The following is a 24,075-nucleotide window of genomic DNA, read 5'->3' on the forward strand; positions in this document are numbered from 1 at the left end:
CGCGCGCACACACACACACACACCAGAAAGAGAGCAAGAGTGCGCCCATCAACGAGCTCGCTCAGGTTATGGAAGCAGTCGGCAGTGCTGCCCTTTTGTTTTTAGACCACAAAATCAAAGTCACTTAAAAAGTGTGTGTGTGTTTGTTCCTGGTCATAAGTCGAAACTCCAGGTCGGTGACTGAAACTGGATCAAATGTGTCTTTGTAAGTGCATATTATGTAAACAACACAAATGTTTAGTGAATCGAAAGATATCCAGGAATAATGCCATGATGTGTGTGTGTGTGTGTGTGAGAAATAGACTTAAGCTCCGCCCACTGTACGCCTCCACGAGCTCGGCTGTTTTCATAAAGAATCGGTACAGATCTGTCTTTTGTAAAATATGATAATTTAACGACTCTTGGGAGATATGATGGATGCAGTACTACTCTATAGATGCTCAAGATTAACACGAGACTGCAAGAAACTGTGTGTTATGTAGCATGTAAATGTCCCATTGATACTCCTTATTACCTTGAAGCTGTTTTGAAACAATTAGAAGCCTATGAGAATGGTGACTTGACACACGAGGAATACAACAAGTGTGCTGTAGTTATCTACCTCCAATTACCCACATACAAAACAGGAAAAATCACAAATATTAGCATAAACAGGAATAAAACCACCCGCCCAAGCTCCACTCATGTGCGTCTCTACAGCTCCTGCTGATATTTATAGAGCCCTCGTGCTTACGCCCGCCTCATCAGATCAACACTATGAAGTGATTGGCTCTCGATCGGAATTAGACTGCTCTGATTGGACCAAAGAGGTGTCCGTCAAAGTGTTACACGCCGATCTCTTCAGCGGTCGCTCTCTTAGTTTACACATTAAATGACAACAAACGCTGTCAAAATAAAAACATTGCAGTCTACAAACAACACGCTTTAACGGAACCGGTAAGAATATGTTAATACTTGTTTCTGGTGTACTGTTGAGAATATAGCTTACGGCTGCACGAGCGGCTGATTAGCGCGTCTGCTAACGCTGTGTCTGAATTAGCTGATCAGTTAAGACAGCACGTTTTAAATATTAATCTGACTGTATTTGTCCTGTATTTTATCCGAGGAGAGCTCGGTTACTTTGTGTTGGGGTTTCACTGCTACTGTAAATAAGTGCGCCATGTGTTTCATTGAAACCGGTTTCTGTGACTGAACTCAACAGGCCTGTGATTTTAAATGATTGACATGTCACACGAATACATTCACTTTAAATATTTACTGATCTACATTAATAAGATTTCATTTTGAGATCACATTTCGTCCTCATAAATGTCATCTTGCTGTCAAATATGTGTCTTGTTATTGACTGTGTTAGCAGCAGTGCTAACATGCTAACTGTTGTCAGTGAGAGATCCAGTCAGAGTGAATGACAAAAGACATTAGCAATACAGTAGATATGATTAAATATGATTTCTGTTTAGTCACAATTGTTTACTCTGCATATGATCAGCCTTGTACTATGGAAGTCAATTTCCTCCACATGAGGAATAAATTGGTTTGGTTAAAATTATTTCATGACAGTCATATTTATGAGATGATTGAGATGAGAAATTATAACAAACAGCTAATAAGTGACATTGTTGATAGTGATTGTCTTTATGTGGTCAAAAGCCTGATGGATCATGATTGATAGTGATTTATTGGGATCATGATCACAATTGAACATGATTTTTCAAAAAAATAAATAATAATAAAGTATGGATAATTAAGTAAACCAAAGTTGCTTTAGACAGTGTGTTTTTCTTGAAACATTACTAACAATATAAAAGTTATTCCTATTAACTTTATAAAAATAATTGTTCACAGCAAAAAGACGTATGTAAATGTAAACCATGACCTGAAGGTGGACTTCTTCCACAATGAGACTAAAAAGCCGTCTATTTGAGCAAAAACGTATGAATTATCATATGAAGGCTTGTTTCTGCCACAGAATAAAAACATTGAAAAGGTTATTGTGACTTTTTATCTCACAATTCTGTGTTTTGTGAGATTTAAAGTCGTAATTGAGAGATATAAAGTCGTAATTGCGAGATATATAGTCGGAAACTGGAAATTTATATAAACTGTATCATATACAAATATAAATATAAACATTTAGTTTGGTCATAAGTGGACATGTTAGTTTTTGTTTTGCATATTAATATATTTTCTAATTCGTTCTAATTTAGTAAATATGCCTCAAAAAATGTATTGCAGCAATTGTTATCCATGTTATTTCAGTTTGACGTGATACTTCATAAGTCATTCTAATATGTAGATTTGATACTCAGTCATCAATGTTGAAAACAGTTGACATGGGATATGTTTTCAGGATTCTTTGATAAATAAAAAGAAACAGAAAAACAATCAGACGACAGAAGTAATGTAGGAGATTGTTTGTTTCAGCAAAGTTTTGATATTACAGACGCATTTCATGCATCCAATATGAAACAATAGGCTTTATTGCATTACTATACTAATGGTTATATCACATTTTTGGGTGTTTGGTGCCAACAGAAGATGCACAGTGTGCTTGTTGTGTAATGAGCGGATGAGTTGAGTTAGGTGTGGTATTAGGGATGCATCATAAGGCTGTAGCTGTCAAGTGCACTTAGTAGTGACATAGTACAGTGCTGTATGCTAATGCATCAGGACACTCGTCGACTGAAAGCCGATTTCCAAAGCCTTTGAACAAAAGGTGTTGAAACAAGTGACATTTTGGTCTTACCAGTTAGCAAAGAGAAGGAAAAAAAAACTAGTTTTCAGTCTTGGATGCATGTGTGTGTGATATTGCTGCAGTGTCTTATCACGTTATAAGTGCTCTTATCAGCAGTATTGTTCGGCGGTGTTCCTCTATGGCCTGTATCTGTCAGCGGCTGATATTAATAGTGTGCTGGTGATATATGAGCTGTGCTGAAGAGAACTGAACACATGCACTGCACATCACCCCACGGGACTAACTCACCTGAGAGCCGTCGGCCCCGTGAGCGCCCTTCATGAATCCGTTCAGAAAAATCCCCAGCATGAACTGTTTTAATCAGCAGGAAACTGCGAACACTGGGACTCTAGCGTTTTCCAAAAGTTTCTCGTCCACACGGAGGTCTGAAATCGCCCCATATACCCTCATTCACCATTCCATAGGGGTGTCGAAATCAATAGTTATTTCGATGCATCGCGATTAGGGCTGTGCGATATATCAAAATATAGCAAATGTATGTATCGCAGTATGCATATCGCAATAGCATGCAATATCTGAATGATTTGGCTACTTCAACATTGTGAAAAGTAGAGATGCACGATATTATCGGCACGACATCGGAATCGGCCGATTGATGCTTAAAAATATAAAAATCCGCTTCGGCTGAAATGATAACGTGTTGATATGCACCTGCAATAACTCGCGTGTGTAAGGAGTGCTATAGCAATAAGATCATGTCAGCACTTTAGTCATTCTTCAAGTGAAAACAAGCAAATACCTTCCCTGTTCAGTGATTCATATTGACTGTTTTTAAATGCTGTCTTGAATTTGTGAATGCACGTACAGATGGACGTGACTGTCAGCAGCAGATTTTCCACGTTTTCACAACAAAACTAGCCCAAAACTAGCCCCATCGCGTCTCTCCACTCTCCAGCGCGTTCGGCAGCCTCCACAGCAGCAGAAGCTCCTCCAGGTCCTAGTGCCCGCCCACTAGACCGCTATATATTTATAAATGTAGTGGGGGCGCTGTTGTTACAGTAATACAATGAAAAGTAGAACATACAAATAAATGGAAGTTACTTCTTGTTCTGAATAAACAAATCAGTAATGATGTCATAAATCACAAGTAGGCCTGTCGCGATAGTCAATAAATCAATTAATCGCACGATAAAAAAAAATGAGCTCGATTATTTTTCCGGCCGTGATAATTGCCATTTGCATGCTTTTTTGTTTTCCTCGTCTCTCTCGTTGACTGCGCGCGCCTCGTCTGTTTGGGGAGGTGTTTATACTCGCTGCGCAGACCGGGTGCGGCGTGATGAGACGTTGCGGAGCCACACGCAAAGTTACAAAGTTTGACATGCACAACGGCAAGCGAAATGGGGTCTCGTGCACTCCGCGTCAACGTCATTTTTGCCGCGCGCACCCTCGCGCTCGAGCAGACACGTCGTGCATAAACGAGGCTTAAAGCTACACTGAAGTTTGATAAACGCATGTTAATTCTTCAGTTCAATCTTTGTGTGCTAAAAAGGCACATGAGTTCCTGTAGAGATAGCAATACACTTTCTCCTTTTGCCAAATAAATGAAAAGCGTGTCAATGTCTTCTCTCTCGCTGTATCAAAATATCTCTTAGTCATCGCACTTTATGGCTTTATATAATGTAAACAAATTATCATACAAAAATTCACCCCCCTCAGTTGTCATGAAGAGCAAAATTAGCCGTATAGACCAAAACCACACTTTGTCTCAGGCTGTAAAAATGTTTTTTTCTGCTGTAAAGTTGGGCATTTTAACATGGAGCGTCAAACATTCACATCAGCCGTGACACAAATTTGCGAAGTCTGTGAAGTTTCAGAGCTCCACCAGTCCAAAATATTCGCGGCGACAGCTGAGAAAACACGGACACTTCATCATCCAGTGAAGACGAGCTTTTCAGTTTCTTTTAGGGCTGCATGATTTGGGGAAAATATATAATTGCGATTATTCTGGGTAAAATTGCGATTGCGATTAAAAATGCGATTATTGTTATTATTATTTTTTACAAATGAAAAGCGTGTGTATATAACATTTTATGTTTTTATATTAATGTGACTAATAAAAATTATTATGATTATTATTACTGCTAAAAATATTTGTAAAAATAAGAAATATTACCATTACAATAACATTTTCATAATTACAAATAAAAAAGAGTATGTCAGAATAAATATAACAATATAAAACTAATACTAATTATTATTATTATTTTGTAATATTTTAAAGAACTTATTTTACAAAAAAAAAAAATGCTGGGTTACCTATTAATATGCAGACAGCCTATGACTAAAAAACATTAGAAAGGTCTAAGCCTAAGGAGTTATTGTAATATATATATATATATATATATATATATATATATATATATATATATATATATATATATATATATATATATATATATATATAGCCAAACGTTTTTAATTCATACTGAAAGCCAGAGGGCGCCCTCGAGCGGACAACGCCACATTTGCGTCAGAGAAGTAATTGACGTTAGTTTTCAGGAAATCCATGATGTGAAGCTAACGCGGTGTAAACAGAAGATAGAGACGCTTTGATTAAACATGACGACAATAAACACGACTGCAGCAAAATATGGAGTATTTGAGTTCTTCGAGCCGTCATGGGTATTTTCATAATAATAAAGTGTATTATAATGCAGTGCTGATTGCCATAGAATACTATAAAATAACGCATCGTCTGCCTTACACTGATGAGAAGCCACATCAGCTCACACACACTCGACTGACGATATGAACTGAGGTAAAACATGTTATTAAACGTCTTTTGTTGAACAGGTTTATGAACGCTTCACTAGTTTGTGAAGATGTTTGACTCGTGTTGCTTTTTCAAACGCACGTTATAAGCAACTTTCAGACGGAGCAGCGTTTATCACAGAGCCGCTCTTCGCTAACACTGGGCATTTATTTATTTAATTAAAATCGCAGCCTTTGAGCTTTCATAATCGCACACAAGCCAAATCGTGATTGTGGTTCGATTTCGATTAATCGTGCAGCCCTAGTTTCTTTAAAAGACCGAAAAGTAGGTTTTGGGTGCACCCAGTCTTAAAAGAACAGGGAGTCTGCTAATCCTGCACAGGAGCTAAAAATGTATAATTTCATCCCCACTTACTTTCAAAAGACCTGGCTCTGTGGTGGCTCTCTAGCCCGTGGAAAGACAAACCAGTTCTTAGAAGGCTCGTCAGTCGATCCAACTCCGAACTGGCACTAGCACTGGCTCTGAACTAGCACCCGGTTCATTCTGGTGGAAAAGAGGTATTACTGGTGAATTCAGATCATACTCAATCGCCACTCCATGTTTGGTTTAAAACACAATTACGCTCATGTTTTTCTGCAGCAATTGAGAGTAAATTTTGTGAATGTGAGGCCGGCACAACAGTAGATATTCAACAACCATAGATATTCATTTTTGTTCTTTTTTTCCCACACTTTCAGATTCTTCGAAATGAAAAGTGCGTTATAAATAAAATCGATTATTATTTATTATGGATACTGATGACTAAACATGTCTTTGTTTTCAAATACCTCTGTTTGCACTGTCCAAACTAAAACATAACTGCGTTTTCAAATCCACTTGAGAAAGGGTCTTCAAAATGCTCAGGTTGTACTGGACAAAACATATGGACGGAAGGTCAAAATGTGGAGAGAAAAAAATCACGGAAGTTGAACTGCAACAATTGATTGATTATGAAATGTATTGACATTAAATTTGATTACTGATTAATTATGCCTGCATACTGTGCACGCATCTGCTTGTCCCGTCACTACACTAGTAAATGACACGTTTCTATGGACAAAATGGTCCATATATTCTATGGTCTGGCAGATGTGTGAGCTGTTTAAAGTGCTTTAATAAAAGACTAGCCTGGATGCCAGCCGAACTTAGCCCCGCCCACAACGTTCTCCGGGAAAAAATGGCGTTTGTGGGGTAAAGTGTTTTATTTTGGCAAGGTTGCCTGTTAAAATTCGCAAAAGTCAATATCTCATAATTGAGGTCGCCTCAACCCACAGAAAAAAACGCAGACTTGGCAACACAGTGCAGTTGAGCTCTGTTGACATTTGACAACTAACGTTATGCGTCGCTCTGTTGCTCTGATTGGTTGTCGGTCTGTCCAGTCGAGGTCTTTCCTGGTTGGGTTGAAACACGCCCTATAATCACAGCCCAATGGAGCATCAGACTCATATTCAGACTAGAGATCAGTATGACCACGCCAGGCTAGTAAAAGACTAAAGTGGCACTAAAATCAAAAACTGCTGCTAATGTACCATAATGTCCATCCCTCCAGACATTGGTTTTATATCAGACAAGATCTGCAGTTTGGTGAAGAATCTGTTGAACGCTTTGTTGAAGGCTTTGCGCTCATCCGCCCCTGATGTAGAGTGTCGTCTTTCATTGGCGTTGCGTTAAGAGCAGTTGTGCAGTTTGAGGCATTAAGCCGTGCTCTCAGAGTAATGGCCTGACCCGAATCCAGCGCAGGTCCGTGAATGGCAGCTTGAGCTTTCTTACGAAGCATAATAGACGCGGCGTCCATTAGAGCGCTGATGTGCCTGTCGCTGCATACGCTGCATCTCTCTTGACTGTATCATCATGTGTCGCGCCGCAGAGAGCAAGTCCCTTCGGAGTTGCACGTAAAAGCTCTCCACGCTCGCTCTTACAACCTTTTAGCATTTTATTCTCACTTTATGCCCCTTTCTTCTGGCCTTTTGCTATGGAAATGTTCCTGACAGATTTTTCATGTTAAAGGAACTGGATCCGTGCCTTTTCTGCATCTCTTCCTCCATCACCCATTAGAGACATTCATTCCCCGTCTCTATATGAAGTGTCTGACACCAGACATTTGTTGAGCTGTTCCTTTGACGCAGCGGGTGGCCGTTTCCATGCACCTCTGTGCGGGTTTAACACCATTACCGGCTCACCCATCAGTCTTTCTTGTCTTTTAAATGCTCAGGGTATCTAGAGCCATCCATCAATGCAGCGGGTCATCGAGTCAATTAAGTTTCCACAACATTACAGTTTTGCCTCTGCACTTTGCAGAGAAAAGTGTCTTGTGTGCTTCACCGGCTCAGTTCTCCAACAAAGTTGGAGGTGTGTAATATTCTCCCGCTCGCATAAACGGAAAAACCTTTCATTTTTAGATTTGTGAGGATGTACGGCACCCTTCAATCTGGATGTGCATGGCGTTCCCACGAGCAGGAATCGTATCCCGTGGGATTGTCCAGGCTCCCTCAGATCCAGGTTGAGGTCGACGAGTAGCGCTCGGTTGACCTAATTAAAGTATGTGCTGGCAGAGCGCAGGATCGCATCCCGTGGTGCAGCGGTGCCCTTCATCGTCATGCGTTGGTTTGGATCATGAGCTCTGCCGATGAAGTTGATTTTCTTTCTTTAAATGCCGCAGGCATCTCTCAAGTGATTGAAGTGACATTTCTTTCTTTTTTAAAGGCACAATATGTAAGATTTTTGGATTAAAATATCCACAAACCACTAGAGCAATGTTATATATTTTGTTGACTTGTGTACTTGCATTATCGCAAATGTTTCCAAGAATGTTAAAATCCAGAGAAACTTTAACCAGGACACGGACTGTGTCGCCTATCAGTGACATCATACTCGCATTACCCTCTGGTTTTATTTTGTAGAAACTAGGGCTGCACGATATTGGAAAAAAATTACATTGCAATATTTTTTTCCCCAACGATATATTGCGATATTGACAGCCATCAATCCAGGCTAAAGTCAATAATTACCATTCCATGATATTAATGATTTCAGTAATAAGCAAGCTTCATTACAAGTGACAAAAATAAATGTTGGAAAGTATGTTTAAACATGAAACTAAACCTCCAGTAGGTGGCAGCAGGTGACCGTCTTAATGAGTGAGTCACTGAGTCGTTCATTCAAACGATTCATTCAAACACTGAATCGTTCACACTCGTTTCTATGAGTGAGACGTGTGACGGGTCTGCTGTGAACGATTTTCACTGCTGAAATAGAACAAAAGTACTAAATATTGCATCTAAAATGTGAGTGACTAGATGATTGTTATTTAGTTGTTTATGGAACTTTCATATGAAATCAGTGTCATTTTCAGTCGTGATGGTATTCAGGAAAACGCTCTAGTGATGTGATTTCTCTTCGAGAGGCTGCACGAGCGTCAACAGCGCGACCTTATTATTATAATCATTTCAACTGTTCATTATACATTATCCACAATCGATCGCCACTTACACTAAATTAATGCACAAACATTCTTGCATTTTGGTGATTCGCTAGGTATTTTTTGTTTTAATCAGGCTCTTGTCCGTCATGTAAAATTCTCTTTCACTTGTCCCTTCAAAACACCCACATGTCCTGGACAAGCGTTAATGTCGAGCCCTGCTTTATATTCGTCGTAAAGATCTTTGTGGTGCCGTTTTAAGTGATGAGACAAATTGGTGGTGTTTTCTTGTTTTGTGGCCACAAGACACTCCATGCAAAGTACCTCTTTTTGTTCAACATCCTCCTTTATCAGGGTGTCCGCGGGGTTTTAAAAAGTATTAAAAAGTGATAAATCAAAATTGTCAAATTTAAGGCCATTAAGTGTTAAATGTGGTCTCAGAGGTATTAATTTTTACCAATTTAGGTAGTATTTTTTTAGACTATCAGGTGTCCTATTCTGATTGAAACTCTGTTCGCGTTAGTTCGTTTAAATAAGGGCTTTAGCAGCATATCTGGGCACATGGCAAGGCAAGGCAAGGCAAGTTTATTTGTATAGCACATTTCATACCCAATGGCAATTCAAAGTGCTTTACTTAGAAATTAATTAAAACAGTGGTAACAAATGCATGAGAAAAAAAAGAATACCATATGGACGAATAAAGAATTAACAACAAGCATAGTTAAAACAGTCGTAAAGATATAGTAATTAAAAAATAAAAAAATAAAAATAAATAAATAAATAAATAAATAAATAAATAAGATAAAATAAAATAAAATGGTCAGATCCACAATAATGGTCTGATATAAAAACAAACATTCTTCAGTTTACAGCCTACATACATGTACCATCTTAATTAGAACACCTCTCATTCATTTCTTTCTCAAACACGTTCATAACATCCATTTTAATCACTATTCCCTGATTTTTACTCAGAAACCTTCTTGTTAAACCCTTACTCACTCATCATACCCTCCACAGATTTACACATACTCAAACCTTATTGTCAAACTTACTATTTCCATCAAACCCAGTTTTCACTCGTCATATTTAACTCAAAAGAACATATAAAATAAACAATAACCAGAGATAAGAACAAAGGTAAACTAAAACAATTATAAAAAGAATAAAGAGATAAGATAGGGTGCAATCCGTCGGACATACAGTGGCTCAGAGCTTATTCAGTAAATGCACAGCTGAACAGATGTGTTTTGAGTCTGGATTTGAATGTGGCTACTGTTGAAGCAAATCTGATCTGTTCAGGAAGCTGGTTCCAACTGCGGCTGGCATAATAGCTAAAAGCAGACTCCTTGCTTTGAGTGAACTCTTGGTATTTCTAACTGACTTGATCCTGCTGATCTGAGTGATCTGTTGGGTTTGTATTTAATCAGCATATCTGCGATGTATTGAGGTCCTAGGTCATTGAGTGATTTATAAACAAGTAATAGTACTTTAAAGTCGATCCTAAATGTAACTGGAAGCCAGTGTAAAGACCTGAGGACTGGTGTGATATGGTCATATTTTCTGGTTCTGCTCACAATCCTGGCAGCAGCGTTCTGTATGAGCTGCAGCTGTCTAATGGTCTTTTGACATAATCAAAGATCTTTCGTCTCCGTCTCAACGTATGTTTGATGCTTACGTCATATTCGTTCGGCATCATCTCCGAACACTGCGCGCTCAACAGAAGGGGCTGGCTTACGTTTTATTTTAGACTTGCTTCAAGGCATAATCTTCAACGACTATCCTCATTAGAGCAATCTTAAATGATTTATATAAAGTCTAAAATGAACAAAAAGAGTTGTGAGAGAATGAGGCGCGATCCGTAGACAGTAAACAGTGAGATCCGCGTGTCTGTCTGCTCTTAAAGGGACAGCAGCCAATAAAGCTTAAATTAAAAGCTTTACTCAAATTAAAAACTTAAATTTTTTACTTAAATTAAAAACTGTTAAAAAAAATGTAATGAATGTAAAAAAATAAATAAATCAGTAGCTGTATTAATATCAGTAATACTGGCCTTCATTCATAAAAAGATGCCATTTAAACAAGTATTTAAAATATACTGTCTTTATGTTGTTTCTACTTTAATTTGATTAACTAAATATATATATATATATTTTAAATTAAATATATATTAAAAACGTACAGAAACATTTCTTTTCTATTGCGATTAATCACAGAAAAATGTGTGATTAATCTAGTTAAAGTTTTTAATCGATTGACAGCACTAGTTTTTAGTATTTTGTTAAATTCAGCAACTTATCACAGTTATAGAAATGTAATATTTGGCTCAGGTTTTGTTGTTGGGAAAAAAAACACTAGATAATTTAATTGCTGAATTACCAATTATTAATTGAAATCAAATGTGTAATTATCTCCTTAACCAACCTTTGTGAATGTTGAGATCTATTTTACTGTGTCAGAATAATAACTTATAACCTCCTTATTAACCTTATTTCCTCCTGGTGTCGATTCTAAATCTATTCTTTTTTGTATGTTATATATGTCAAAATCTGTGTAAATAATAGAAAGGTCGCTGATTAACACTTGCAATTCTGTGTCGTGATGGTTTTAAAAAATATTCTGAAGGCAGTTTATGTAGCCGAAATAGTCCCAAAAAGATGATTTCTGGTGGGAACCTTTTTTTTCCCCCCGCTTCGGATCCTCTTCGTCGCGCATTTTAGCAGTGAATGTTTGGCCGTGACCGGTGAGCCGCACAGCGAACCAATCACAGTGCAGGCCCGCGGAACGTGCAGGCCACTCCAGCAACAAACTCTGTGTGTTTACTGTGTGCTACCGTTCTCTTAATACACCATGGGCTATACCCTTCACATCGCATGTTCCGGCGATGTGACTATCGCACACGCGCACATCGCGATGTCGATGTTAAAACAGAATATCGTTCAGCCCTAGTAGAAACCATGAAAACACCAAAGCCGCTTTAATATCTGATGTGTTTTATTAGACAGGAGAGCAACTGTTTGGATCATTGATGGACAGAAACTAATGATTGTTCTCCAGCTCAACACAGTTAGTCTTATTGTTTGGTGCTGTTGATTTACCGCACAGAGTACCATGTTTTACCATGCCTAATATGATCTCGCTCACTGCGAAAAATTACATATAGTGACTTTAAAAGGGTTAGTTCACCCAAAAATGAAAATTAGCCCATGATTGACTCTCCCTCAGGTGTGTATGACATTCTTCTATCAGATTAATAAAATCTGAGTTATATTTTAAAAAAAGTCCATAAAAGTGCATCTATCCATCATATAACTGCTCCACATGGCCCTGGGGGGTTAATAAAAGCTTTTTGAAGCAAAGTGTGGGTTTGCTCTTCTTAGGGCCCTATAATTTCCGCGATCACGGAATCGCGGACGAAATCACGGAATTGGCATATTAACGTGGAATCTTCATGTTAGTGCGGAATCTGGTGTTGACGCAGATTTTCCCGGAATTTTATTTATTTGTAATGAAATTCTGTGTCGTGTGGGAGGAGAACGTATGTCTGAGGAAAGTGCAGATGGGGGGAAGCAAATCTTGGCGCCACAACCCCTCCCGTCATTTCAGCTCCCCCTTCAAAACAATGAAAGTATGGCGAAGTTGGTTTCTACGGCTCTGCTTTCGTAAGCAAGCGTAAGCAAGCTTTCGTAAGCGAAGTTCAGAAACTTGACGCTAACGGCGGTTTCACACTGCACGCGCAGGCGGCGCTGAAGCTTTGTGTATGGAGAGCGGGAGCCACAGCGCGCGCCTGTTGTGCTCAGGCAGCATTGGTCGCTGAACCGCGGCTCATGTATTGCAAATACAGACAAATATTGTCCATTCTGTCAGATTTTCCGGTGTTCTGCTCGACCCCTGTCTTTCTCGTGCTTTGATTTATGATTGGCACATTAGGCAGCATATCTCTTGCAAATGTGACCGTGTTCCCCTGTTCCAAACACATATGCATATAACAAGCTGTATATGGGTAGTTTACATGATAAAAGTAACCTTAAAGTTAAGATGAGCATCTAGTTTTAATCATTTTAAAGGGGCCTTTGAATTTGGGGGAAAAAACTGTGTTGTGTTCTCATGTATTTTATTTTTTACAGCTGTGGATATCATAATGGTTATTGTTATTTACTATTTCTATTTACTATACTTGCTATTTCATGGTGAAATGTATTATTTTTTAATGTTAGTTTTCAGCTTTAAATGTTTTACTTAATAGTACTTTATGTAAAAGACGATTCTTATGAATTTTTCTTTTTAAAAAAAAATACTTGAAAGAAAAAGCTAATGGAGCACTTTCATTTTAACTTATATAATCTAATATAATGTATTTTAGCAGAAAGTTTAAAGCTAATAACCATTACTATTTGAAATACCTGAAGTGCAGTGTTGTTACATCAAAAAGTTAAAAAAAAGTTTGTCCTAAAAAGTAAATGTGATGTTTGTTACCTCAATGAATTTTATGTTCTATTATATTAACATTAAAAGCACACTCTTTTTTTCACCAAAATAACAGTAAAGGGTAAAAAAAAACTGAATTCCCAAAAATTAAAACGGAAAAAACTGAATTTGCAAAAATTAAAACGGAAAAAACGGAATTTACAAAAATTAAAACGGAAAAAACGGAATTCCCAAAAATTAAAACGGAAAAAACGGAATTCACAAAAATTAAAACGGAATTCCCAAAAATTAAAACGGAAAAAACGGAATTTACAAAAATTAAAACGGAAAAAAACGGAATTTGGGAAAAAATAAAACGGATTTAATAGGGCCCTATCTTCTCTCTTAAATCAAAATCCACTGCCATTTTCTCTTCAGAAAGTCTTGTTTTAGACTATTTCATGACCGGTGTTTTGTTTTGCTCTATCCTCTGTGCTTCTGTCTATACGTATGCGCCAAGGGTTCAAGGGTTACTCGTTCATAAATTGATGCATACGGCAATCTACGGAAGTTATTTTAGTCTGAAAGAGGAATGTCATATAGACGGTTTCATCGAACGCACGCGCGTTGCTACGGTTACGCGCCTGGCCCGAAGTTAACTTCCGGTCTGTGTCTGTTTGTATGGCGCACTACTCAGTAGAAATACATTTTGACGTACTATTCTTGGTTAACATGATATAAATATTAAAAATCAAGCAGAGAGCACATGACACAAGTTTCCCAACATTATTCTTATATTATGAAACAAAGAAACATGTTATGCCGACGCATTGCATAATTGAAAGGGGAGTGCCCATGCATTTATATAGGCTACTGTGAACCCACCGGTAAAATTATGTTCGTTTAAATCCAGCTCAGACATGACATAAATCTGTAGCTTACTATACTTGTTGAAGCCATTAAACAATGTTTTTTTTTCTTCATATTTATGTTTAAATATTATAATATTATTTTTAGATTTCATCTAGGCTATAAGTGCAAAGATGCGAGTGGGTCAGAAATGATTTTGGTGGTTATATTTAGTTTAATATTAAGTTTTGTTTTGTAAAAAGCCTTTCTTTCGTTTTGTACAATTTGTCTCTTAATTTTAATAAAGGGTTCTTCGGTTAATTTTAGCACTTTGAGATTTTGTTTAATATAAAGTGCATTATAAATAAAATTTATTATTATTATAATTGCATGTATTTAATTAATAAGAAATAAATAAGTAGACTAGGTCGCGGAAGCCATCGCTTTCATCATGAACTGAAGCGCGTCTCAAACTGAAACTCAGCAGGCTTGCCTCACAGACATGAGGAATATGTGGCCTAATATGTGTAGAAACGAAAAGATTTAAATAAGCACATGGTGCAGTGTTCAGAACTCACGGTAAACAACCAGCGTTATACAGATGATCACGGCGATGGGCATGAGCGGGATGTTAAAGTTTAAGGGATTTTTTTTTTTTTTTTTTACCTTCTACTGAATATGATCGGGTGCAAGCACATTTTAAACAGCACTTATTCAAACACGTAATTTTGTGAATAAGCAATTTTGTCGTTTTCTCTAATGATTTCAAAAACATCTTGCAGTGCTTACCTGCTGACAGTTATCATACTGTTATATTCTATTATATGATTTTGTCATTTCACACTGTGGCCAATTTAAATGTTACCAACTAAATGAGACATACTGAGTTTATAATTAAATTTATTAATTGCGTTTAATTATTGCATCTAAAGATTTTTCACGTAAATAAAGGCAAATAGATTTGCACACTTTGCTGAATGGTCTAGTCTGTTAAACTTGTCAGAAGGTCTCGTTTCTAATATGCCCTCGTGGTCTATTTTTTCTCTCATCAAAACCGAATACCATCAGTGGTTGTAGGCTACATCAAGAGCAGGAACAGTTTTTGTGCGTTTTGTTTCGCGATCTGACCAGGAACAAACAGAAAGTCTCTGCACCGGCGTTAAGCGTTAGATTAAAGCGCTCGTCTGTGTGAAGACTGCATGAGCCGCGTTTGCTGCATTGAACTGCATTGTTTGTATTAGTTAGGTTAATCCGTGAAGCAAGATGTTTTAAAAAAGTGGTAGGGACATGTCCCACCTGTCCCACCCGCAAATTACGCCTATAAGTTAAAAAAATTGGTTGATTGACGCCAATCGGACGTTCATGTTTTTTTTTCCGTCTATTTGAAAGTTCGGCTAATAAACATGGTCATTTTTTTTTAAGTTACATAAACTGCTTTCAGGAGTTTTTGACCGGCATATCATCAATGTCCGGAAAACGAAACCTCTGCCGGTCACTTTGACCGGCACCATTTTTTTCTAGCGGAAACTCTGGGATCAACTCTGGGATCAACATTACTCTGGGTGAGTAATGAATGACAGGATTTTCAGTTTTGGGTGACCTACCCTTTAAGTGGGGAGTTTTCCCACTCTATATTAAAGACATAAATGGGAGATTATTTATAATAAACATGCTGAAACAAAAAAAAATCTATACATTAAGATAATGGTGCACAATCAAAATTAAAGATGCTAACGCATAAGAAAGATAACGCATCCTCTGGTGTTATTGATGTCTACCGGAAGTTAAGTTTGGGCCACAAAAGCGCGCATGCGCAGTAGCGTTTGTTTATGTTGTTACCGTTGAAACCGTCTATACACCTAGGATGACTTGAGGGGGAGTAAATCATGGGCTAATTTTCATTTTTGGGTGAACTAAATTGACTGAATTGAACACTATATGATTTTAAATGCTGACTGTAAACACAGACTAAACGCAACTGGTACAGACCCGACGATTTTTCCATATGACTTGAAACACTGTCAGCTTTTCCTGCTTTATTTTGTGTGGAGTTTTCCTATTAAAAAGGTCCATCATGTTGAGAATATTGTTGCATGTGGGTCACTCCGTCTCAAAATTGTGACTTGTGGTTCCATTTAAGATGGAATGACCCATGGGGTTTTGTTTTATTCAAATCATCTTTTAAGTTATTTTTACCACCTCAGATCACGCTAAAAGATCACAATCTTGAGTCAAACACCCACGTGATCCTATTTCTAAATGACAGTGATTCGTCTCTGTCTATTGAACCTTCGACAGGTACGATCACAGCGAGCGTTCAGATCTGTGTTCTGATCCAGAGAGAGTAGCTGTCATAGATATGAAACCGCTTCACAAACACACAGGATCATTATTTCTGTCTTACAATCATTCAGATGATCACAGAAGTACTGGATAAAGGTTTATAGTTCAGATATAAACACTGATGCCTACGGTAGAGATCAAAATAGAGCAAATTACCTTTAGTAAGTAACTTGACGCTTCAAATAGAGTAAAGATTGTTTGAAATGAACATATGCACAGAACGTTCTTAACAACTTCCACAATAATATAAGCTGGCTGGAAGACTTCTGGAGAAATGTCACTTGTTCTTGTGTTGGTATCTTCCTGCGGTCCTGAGATAGCTTTAACTGAACCAATAAGTGTACTTATCAGTAATCCTTAAACAGACCTAGCATTTGTTTAGTAATTCAATGTAAGACGCCATAAAAAAGAGGGGTTTCTCTTCAGCAATTAAAGGGTTAGTTCACCCAAAAATGAAAACTCTGTCATTATTTACTCACCCTCATGTGGTTGGACACCCGTCAGTCCTCCGCTCATCTTCAGACTCAGATGAAGATATTAGTGTTGAAATCCGATGGCTCAGAAAGGCCTTCATTGACACCAATGTCATTTCCTCTCTCAAGACCCATAAAGGCACTAAAGACGTCGTTACAAAGCCCATCTCACTACAGCGGCTCTACTATCATTTTACAGCAGTTTGACACGTGATCCGAATCATGAATCGATTCACTGATTTGTAGCGTTCAAAGCTTTGTTTTGAAACCAGCCATCACTATTCTCGTGTCTTCATAAAATGATAGTAGAGCCGCTGTAGTGAGATGGGCTTTGTAACGACGTCTTTAGTGTCTTTATGGGTCTTGAGAGAGGAAATGACATTGGTGTCAATGAAGGCCTTTCTGAGCCATCGGATTTCAACACTAATATCTTCATCTGTGTCTGAAGATGAGCGGAGGTCTGACAGTCTCGAACGACATGAGGGTAAAGGCCTTTGGACACAAAGTCCGTAATTCGCATGTGAAGTTTACGCACGTCAAAAAATAAATGCGACCTCACGTTATGTCAATCACGCTTGCACACTGCCTCCGAAACTTTTGACCGTCAAAATAAAATTCGGAACAGGTTCGATTTTCTGCGTTTTCGCATCCGTAAAAACGCATTTTGAGAGATGTTTTGACAACTTAGAGCCACCATACATATTATTCTAGAAAAAATACCACAAATATTATTATATCACAGCTATAATTATAGCACACCAAGTCTCTGTAAAGCTGTGTGTATGTTACCCCTTTTCCACCAGAATGAACCGGGTGCTAGTTCGGAGCCAGTGATAGTGTCAGTTCTAAGTTGGTTCGACTTGAGAGCCTTCTAAGAACCGTTTTCTTTTCCACATGCTAAGAGCCACAACAGAGCCAGGTCTTACGTCATACCAGAGTCCTGCACGGGTCCATCCCAGACCCGTTAATATTTGCCCGTTACCCGATCCCTGCCCGCAATAAATCACACACGCTAAAATCATTTCAATTAAAATGCTTTATTTTTTTTAATATTGCACTTCTCTCAACATCAACAGCATCATGAATGGGCTAAAGAAACAGGCTAAAGTGCCTTTATAGACTCGTTGTCAACAATTTTATATACTTCACTCTCCAACTTTACTTTTACTTCATCCATTGCTTATCCTGCAACGCTCGCTCCATCTGGGCTACGAGTGGCATCAACAAAAGTCACAGTGGTGGTGACGTGATGGATCAAATGGCAAATAGTTGTTGCGTGTATGTGTAATGGTAAATTGGACATAGAAATTGTAATACAGTATGTTTGGGGGGGAAGAAGGACGACCGGATCGTTTTGATCGTTTTTCGAGAACCGGCGAACATTTAAAAGACTTAACCAAACAAAGCGAAAGTAACGCGGCCCCTCACGGACATCTGCCACGCACACACATAATAAAACAAACACAACTCAACGTAAAATCCAGGTCTGGTGATCTCTCGTCCTTATATGCCGCCGAGCTTCCTCGTGAGAGGATTTGAGACCGGTGTGGCTCACAGGTGACACTCATTCGCCATCACGCCCCGGTCTCGCTCGCTCCTCCGCCTCGCCACAGCACAGAAAAATATTGCACATATTTTTCATCCGCGCTTCTACCCGCTCGCACGGAATTAATTATCCGCCCACACCCCGCCCGTGTATTTTATAATTTATGTCACAATCCACCTGTTTTAGCCACTTTTATGCCCGCGGGTACCCGACCCGTTGCAGGACTCTACTGCTAGCGAGGCAGCGGGAAACACACACACACACACACAATTTCCAGGCGTGTTCTATCTAATGCATTGACGCTGCGCAGACCAACCCACATATGATATCCAAATACTGCGCGAGCGATTCAAAAGCATAAGGGGTCGTTGGCGCTCGCTCTACTTTGATGTCATACGCAATCAGTCTGCACAGCGCGCACCGATGCATCTCGAACAAGCCTTCCCTCAGTGGCCCATGGCTTTATGATCCTACATCAGCATTAAAACGCCGCAAATCCAACGCATTTGTGCAGCTCTCCATGATTTGTATAGACGGAGATTACAATCCAGCAGCTGTTAGCTTGATTAGCTGCTATTGAAAAAATGGCGGTCACAGGTTTGTGTTCATCTTGTTGGTCACGGTAACGCCGCCCCCAGCCGGTGACGCAAGCGGTTCTTACTTCTAGCCCAGCAATGTTTTGGTGTTACTTAAGAACCACTTTTCCTGGCTCGGAGCTGGTGCTTTGGCTGTGGAAACACAAAGAACCGATTTGAAACTAGGCTCTGGCTCCGATTTAGCACCAGCACTGCCTTGGTGGAAAAGAGGTATCTGTGTGTGTGATCAGATCCATAGACATACTGCCTGGTGTTCGAGATCAATTGATTCACGGAAATTAGTGGTCTTCTTTTTAATATGTGGCTCCAGTAAAAAGTAAAACACTAATGCCTTACATGCGCCTTTTATCGCTAACTGATCTGTGTGTGAAGGAACTGCCGAGAACCACTTTCGGCTCCAAAAACATACAAGATGACCAATTGAGTAAAAAGGAGGGCAAAAGGATTTAATTTTTTTAAATTTATTTAAAAGCAATTGCAAACATATCGAGATATACATCGAATATCATACAAATTTGGACTATATCGAGATACCATTTTTTAAAGATATCTCCCAGCCCTAGTACATATATATTGTGCGATATAATATATTGATTATTGCGACAGGCCTAGATAGAGTAAGTGGCAATGGTCGCCCTCGGCTTCATGCAACCGAGCGTTTCTCCGACTGTAATTGTGACCTGAGGACAGATGCGGGAAGGAGCAGCGAGTGGGTGCATGGGAGTAAGTGTCCTCTAGGGCTTTCATTTTTGAGAGAAATCTGATTCGAAGGGATATCAAATATCAAGCAACATATTCGAATCTACCAGCCCACATTTGGTCATGGGCCTACGCTACAATACGTTTAGAGCACCCTCTATTGGCCCCACCCCTCCCAAACCGATTACAATTTTATTCGGTTTGGACATTTTTACTCCAATTGAGGTGCTTATATGGAGCATTTTCATTCAGATTGGGCTTTTAAACAGATTACAGTGCTCCATAAACGCACCTATAGACTGTAAAAAAAGCGCTATACATGGCACCTTAAAAACCAGATAGTTTATTTATATTTCGATTACGGATATTTCACGTCATGTTCGAATGCATAAATAAATCTGTCATGATTGGACAGCCGTATATAAATTAAAAATTTCAACAACGAATTGGATGGGATAAAAATTAAGAAGTTAATGCAAAAACTGCCGTATGTGAAGCTTATGAGTGTTGATTATTATATCTAAAAAATAAGTAACTGAATTGAGGCTGATAGTTAGGCTCTGTTGATAATCTTTAATATTACAATGTGTAGCCTAAACACTCCCTATATTTACAGTAGGGGTGTCCCCGACTAAGGATTTACACATTCAAATCAGAATTTTCGAATATCTCTATGGTCGACCGATAGTCGACTCATCTATGTGTGTGTAAACCATAAACCGTAAAAAAATAAACGGTATAAACGGGTTGGGAAGGGCAGGACACTAGTCAGCAGGAGGCTAAGACTGTTTTTATTGTACTTTACACACGGCACACAGCCACCACTTTTAATAAAGTGATCAAAACTATACACTACACATTCGTACATTAACCGTTCACACAGAACATCACACAAATATATAAAAGAACATTTTGATAAATAAACCTAAAAAAATACCTGCCTAGAGAGGAAAAGAACACTTTGAGTGCGTTTATATGCACGTTCTGAAGCCAATTGTGCCTAAAGGGGGTCGCACTACGGACTGAAGCTCAGCGCCGTGTCTCAGGGATCTCACACCAGGCAGACGTGAACATTATATACAAGCGAGCTCAATTTTAAATCGACTTCTGACAGAAGAGTTGTGAGACTGTGAAATCAGTATATACATTCACGATTTGAGGGAAATACACATTTAATCGCTGCGGACAGGCGTCGAATGCTGCCGTCGGTGTATATGTGTTCGAATTTTAAAGGTGCGGCGCGGCCGGTGTGAAGCTCAGTGCCCTTAAAGGGGCGATCGCTCAGCGCCGCGACACGTCTATAACACTAATATTGAGCACCCCCATATTGCCAAAATGGTATAATCCTCGTTTCATAACACCCGCGAAGATACGACCATGAGATCAGTCGAATCTTCGACTTTTCGGGGTCACCCCTAATTTACAGTATTATTTTAAAGAAAATTTAGTTATAATTGAATTAATTTAAAGACAGACACAATTTTTACTAGGGATGCACCGCAATTAAATTCTTGGCCGAAGCCGAAACCGAATAATAATGAAATGCTTGGCCGAAGGCCGAAGGCCAAATACCGAACGCGGTGTTTTGCTTTTTTTCCATTTATTTGGCAATATTTTTACCATTACAATAATTAAATATTAAAAATTAGCTCTTTACTATTTTGTGTTGCTTTTCAGAGAAATAAATCAAATAACCAAAAATACAATTTCAAAATATTTATTTAACACTGAACATGTTTTTAACATTCCAGCAGATGTTACACAAACTAAGCACAACATAACTTAAAATAATTAATTAGTAAAATAAAAAATATATTTTTATTTGGCCATCTTTGAAGCCCCCCTTCTTGAATAGCCTATGTTAGGCGTATAACTGACTGCTGAAAGAATGTAACTCTGTATGTCTACAACAACAAATGTGCATTGAATAGTGCAAAAAATGTGGATGAACCCACAACAAATAAATAACTGTCCTAGACATAAGCCTACTTAGCCTACTCCTTCAGGAAAAGTGGCCGGTTCTTCTTTATGAAAAGTAGCTTCTCTGCTTTCTCACATGAAAGTCGGTTCCTCTTCTCATCGATGACATGAGATGCAGCACTAAACAGTGCTTCCACACTGCTGACATGTTTGCTGCATAAAGCGCGCACCTCTCACTCTACGTGGGTTACTATTTGATCGCGTCATTAAAAACGTCATTGTTCGGCAAAAATTATTCGGCCTTTTTACTTATTCGGCCGAATGCCGAAAGTGCTTTTTTCGGCTATTTTCGGCCGAATAATTTTGGTTGCCGAACATTCGGTGCATCCCTAATTTTTACAGTAAACTACTGTTGAATAAAAATAAATAAAAAGCAATTTTGCTAAACTGCTGTACCGTGACTTTAAACCGTTGTACGTACCGATCCGTCAGATTTGTGTACCGTTACACCCCTACTAGCCTATTTTTATGCGCGTTTGGGATGTCGCATCAAAAAATTCTGAATGGAAACGACAAGATATGCATAAATTCTAAAAATGTGCATAAAAACGCATGCACTCGTTTGACTCATGTTGACTCATTTCACGTCATGTTCGAATGCATATTCGAATATCGCATAAAAAGTGACAGCCCTAGTGTGCATTAGGCGTCACATCGCCTGTCCCCACCTGTCCTGTGCTACAGAAGCAGGATGTCACGGTGAAGAGGAACACTGTTGCTGCTCGCTGACACATCCTAAACCAGAGCGGCATCTTTCCCCGGCTCTAATGAGGATGGAACAATGTCCGCCGAGCTGTCACGTACCGATGAAGCCTCCTCTCCTGCTCGGCCTCCAGGGACCTCATTAGGCTTTTTTTTTCACCGTCTCCATGCAGGAATCACATCGTCCTTAGGGAAAAATGTAAATAAACGCGTTTGTCACTTAGCTCCCTCCTATTTGGCTTTTTCCAGGAAGAGAAATTGCATTGCGAGGCTTAATTAGTAAGCACTGCCATTATGCTTTCTTTATGATGTAAATGAAGCGGCCGAGCACTTGGAACTGTTGTCTCGCAAGCTTTGTGCCAGGTGTTTTTTTGGCTGAATGCTGGCGGTGCTTTTTTCATCCTCGCGCTAAAGAAAAAGACAACTGTACTGTGAAATCGTAGGACGAGCTATAATTATTTGACAGATGATTTCCCCCCCACACCCCACCACCACCATCCGCAGCTTTAGCGGCGTGAGTGACGACGCTACTTTGATTTCCTTTGTTGCGGCCGAGCTCATGATGATTTGTGGTAATTGTGGTCCGAATGTGGTGGCTGTCAGGCGTCGGGATTCTCTTTTTCTCTAGTTTTCCCGAGAACTTGAGTCCCGGAAATCCAGGAGTTGGAACGGTAATGCCTGTAACGGGGTGGGTGAGTCTCCCGAGGGGTTAGTGCTTGATTAATATTGAAAATCTATAAGTCTTCCCCGTTAGCGGCAGGTTTTATGAGAGGAAATGTGGAATGTTAATCTTGCCCACCTGCTCCCGCCATCCTCACCGGCAGCACGAGCGAGGGATGATGATGAGGGAGATCTGGGAAGGATTATGACTTGGAAATTGACAGTGAGTGAGTACGAGGCAGCGGTCCATCCTGGGCTTGAGTTGATTTATTCTGGAGGAACTTTTGCCGTCTCTCTCTTTTTTTTTTTTTTGTCCTGCAAACATCTTTATTTATTTTTTTTTACATTTAATTGACAAACAGATATACAAACCATAATAGTGCAGTAACTGACAATCAAGTAATTACATAATTCTAGAAGTGAAATAAAAGTGTGTAAATGTATAGGTGTGTGTGTATGAGTGTGGGTGTGTATATTCATGAGCAAAAGTACCCATTTACTATTTATTATACACTCTCAGAAAAAAAGGTACAGTGCTGTCACTGGGGCGGTACCCTAAGGTACAGAAGTGAAAAGGTACATCTTTTGTACCTTACTCAACCCTAAATGGTACATATTGGCACCTTAAAAGGTACATATCAGTACTTTAAGAGTGCAAATTAGTACCTTAAAGGTACGTATAATACCTTTTCGGTTTTATACTTTAGGGTACTGCCCCAGTGACAGAAATGTACCTTTTTTTCTGACAGTGTATTATCACTACCATCACTCCTTATAACCATCATACCGTCGTCATTCTATGTAATATTTATCATTGTCACCACTTTCAATGGATCAATTAATTTTAGATAGTATGATAGAAATATAATATAACCCTCCCCCCACATCTTTTTTA

General features: G+C 38.9%; 1 protein-coding gene across 1 annotated transcript in view; it reads left to right on the forward strand.

The window, feature by feature from the left end:
- The first annotated feature begins 790 nt into the window (after window positions 1–790).
- LOC137075732 (R3H domain-containing protein 1-like) overlaps window positions 791–24,075 on the forward strand; it is a 101,968-nt gene continuing 78,683 nt past the window's right edge. Inside the window, exon 1 of the mRNA XM_067444650.1 lies at window positions 791–936. The gene's annotated coding sequence lies outside the window, so the exon portion shown is untranslated. The remainder of the gene's footprint in view (window positions 937–24,075) is intronic.

The sequence above is a fragment of the Pseudorasbora parva genome, chromosome 5 (genome assembly GCF_024679245.1).
Source record: "Pseudorasbora parva isolate DD20220531a chromosome 5, ASM2467924v1, whole genome shotgun sequence".
NCBI lineage: Eukaryota > Metazoa > Chordata > Actinopteri > Cypriniformes > Gobionidae > Pseudorasbora > Pseudorasbora parva.